Source organism: Balaenoptera borealis (genome assembly GCF_965194805.1).
Source record: "Balaenoptera borealis genome assembly, chromosome: 17".
NCBI classification, from domain to species: Eukaryota; Metazoa; Chordata; class Mammalia; order Artiodactyla; family Balaenopteridae; genus Balaenoptera; species Balaenoptera borealis.
The window spans coordinates 76,177,195-76,180,067 of NC_138876.1; positions in this window are offsets into that span (position 1 = coordinate 76,177,195).

A 2,873-nucleotide genomic window follows, 5' to 3' on the forward strand; every position below is an offset into this window, starting at 1 on the left:
TTGGTGGTGCTGAACTCTCTCAGCTTTTGCTTGTCTGTAAAGGTTTTAATTTCGCCATCAAATCTGAATGAGATCCTTGCTGGGTAGAGTAACCTTGGTTGTAGGTTTTTCTCCTTCATCACTTTAAGTATATCCTGCCAGTCCCTTCTGGCTTGCAGAGTTTCTGCTGAAAGATCATCTGTTAACCTTATGGGGATTCCGTTGTGTGTTACTTGTTGTTTTTCCCTTGCTGCTTTTAATATGTTTTCTTTGTATTTAATTTTTGATAGTTTGATTAATATGTGTCTTGGCGTGTTTCTCCTTGGATTTATCCTGTATGGGACTCTCTGTGCTTCCAGGACTTGATTAACTATTTCCTTTCCCATATTAGGGAAGTTTTCAACTATAATCTCTTCAAATATTTTCTCAGTCCCTTTCTTTTTCTCTTCTTCTTCTGGGACCCCTATAATTCGAATGTTGGTGCGTTTAATGTTGTCTCAGAGGTCTCTGATTCTGTCCTCAGTTCTTTTCATTCTTTTTTCTTTATCCTGCTCTGCAGTAGTTATTTCCACTATTTTATCTTCCAGGTCACTTATCCGTTCTTCTGCCTCTGTTATTCTGCTATTGATCCCATCTAGAGTATTTTTAATTTCATTTATTGTGTTTTTCATCGTTGCTTGGTTCCTCTTTAGTTCTTCTACGTCCTTGTTAAATGTTTCTTGCATTTTGTCTATTCTATTTCCAAGATTTTGGATCATCCTTACTATCATTATTCTGAATTCTTTTTCAGGTAGACTACCTATTTCCTCTTCATTTGTTAGGTCTGGTGTGTTTTGACTCTGCTCCTTCATCTGCTGTGTGTTTTTCTGTCACCTCATTTTGCTTATCTTACTGTGCTTGGGGTCTCCTTTTCACAAGCTGCAGGTTCGTAGTTCCCATTGTTTTTGGTATCTGTCCCCAGTGGCTAAGTTTCGTTCAGTGGGTTGTGTAGGCTTCCTGGTGGAGGGGACTAGTGCCTGTGTTCTGGTGGATGAGGTTGGATCTTGTCTTTCTGGTGAGCACGTCCACGTCTGGTGGTGTGTTTTGGGGTGTCTGTGGCCTTATTATGATTTTAGGCAGCCTCTCTGCTAATGGATGGGGCTGTGTTCCTGTCTTGCTAGTTGTTTGGCATAGGGTGTCCAGCACTGTAGCTTGCTGGTCGTTGAGTGAAGCTGGGTCTTGATGTTGAGATGGAGATCTCTGAGAGATTTTCGCCATTTGGTATTACGTGGAGCTGGAAGGTCTCTTGTGGACCAGTGTTCTGAAGTTGGCTCTCCCACCTCAGAGGCACGGCCCTGATGCCTGGCTGGAGCACCAAGAGCCTTTCATCCACACGGCTCAGAATAAAAGTGAGAAAAAAATAGAAAGAATGAAAGAAAGAGGATAAAATAAAATAAAATAAAACTATTATAATAAAATATAAGAAAACAAATTAAGAATAAATTTATTAAGAAAAATTTTTTTAATTTTAAAAAATAGATTTATTAATTTTTTATAATAAAAAATAAGAAAAAAATTGAGAAAAAATTTATTAAGAAAAAAATTTTTTAATTTTTAAAAATAAAAAATATGAAAAAACTTATTAAAAAATTTTTTTAATTTCTAAAAATAGGAAATAAGGAACAAATTATTAAGAAAACATTAGGAAAAAAAATTATTTAAGTAAAAAAAGAAAAAAAACCCAAAAACGGACAGACCTAACCATAGGACTAATGGTGAAAGCAAAGCTATACAGACAAAATCTCACCCAGAAGCATACACATACACACTCACAAAAAAAGGAAAAGGGGAAAAATTAATATATCCTGCTCCTAAAGTCCACCTCCTGAATTTGGGATGATTCGTTGTCTATTCAGGTATCCAACAGATGCAGGCACATCAAGTTGTTTGTGGAGCTTTAATCCGCTGCTTCTGAGGCTGCTGGCAGAGATTTCCCTTTCTCTTCTTTGTTCATACAGCTCCCGGGGTTCAGCTTTGGATTTGGACCCGCCTCTGAGTGTAGGTCGCCTGAGGGCGTCTGTTCCCCGCCCAGACAGGATGGGGTTAAAGGAGCAGCTGCTTCGGGGGCTCTGGCTCACTCAGGCCGCGGGGAGGGAGCGGTACGGAGGAGGCGGGGCGAGCCTGCGGCGTCAGAGGCGTCGTGACGTTGCACCAGCCCAAGGCGCGCCGCGTGTTCTCCTGGGGAAGTTGTCCCTGGCTCACGGGAAGCTGGCCGTGGCGGGCTGCACTGGCTCCCGGGAGGGGCGGTGTGGAGAGTGACCTGGGCTCGCACACAGGCTTCTTGGTGGCGGCAGCAGCAGCCTTAGCGTCTCCTGCCCGTCTCTGGGGTCCACGCTGACAGCCGTGGCTCGCACCCGTCTCTGGGGCTCGTTTAGGCGGCGCTCTGAATCCCCTCTCCTCGCGCACCAGGAAACAAAGAGGTAAGAAAAAGTCTCTTGCCTCTTCGGCAGCTGCAGCCTTTCCCGGACTCCCTCCCGGCCAGCTGTGGTGCGCTAACCCCTTCAGGCCGTGTTCACGCCGCCAACCCCTGTCCTCTCCCTGCGATCCGACCGAAGCCCGAGCCTCAGCTCCCAGCCCCGCCCGCCCCGGCGGCTGAGCAGACAAGCCTCTCGGGCTGGTGAGCGCTGCTCGGTGCCGAGCCTCCGTGCGGGAATCTCTCCGCTTTGCCCTCCGCACCCCTGTGGCTGCGCTCTCCTCCGTGGCTCCGAAGCTTCCCCCCTCTGCCACCCGCAGTCTCCGCCCGCGAAGGGGCTTCCTAGTGCGTGGACACCTTTCCTTCTTCACGGCTCCCTCCCAGTGGTGCAGGTCCCGTCCCTATTCTTTCGTCTCTGTTATTTCTTTTTTCTTTTGCCCTA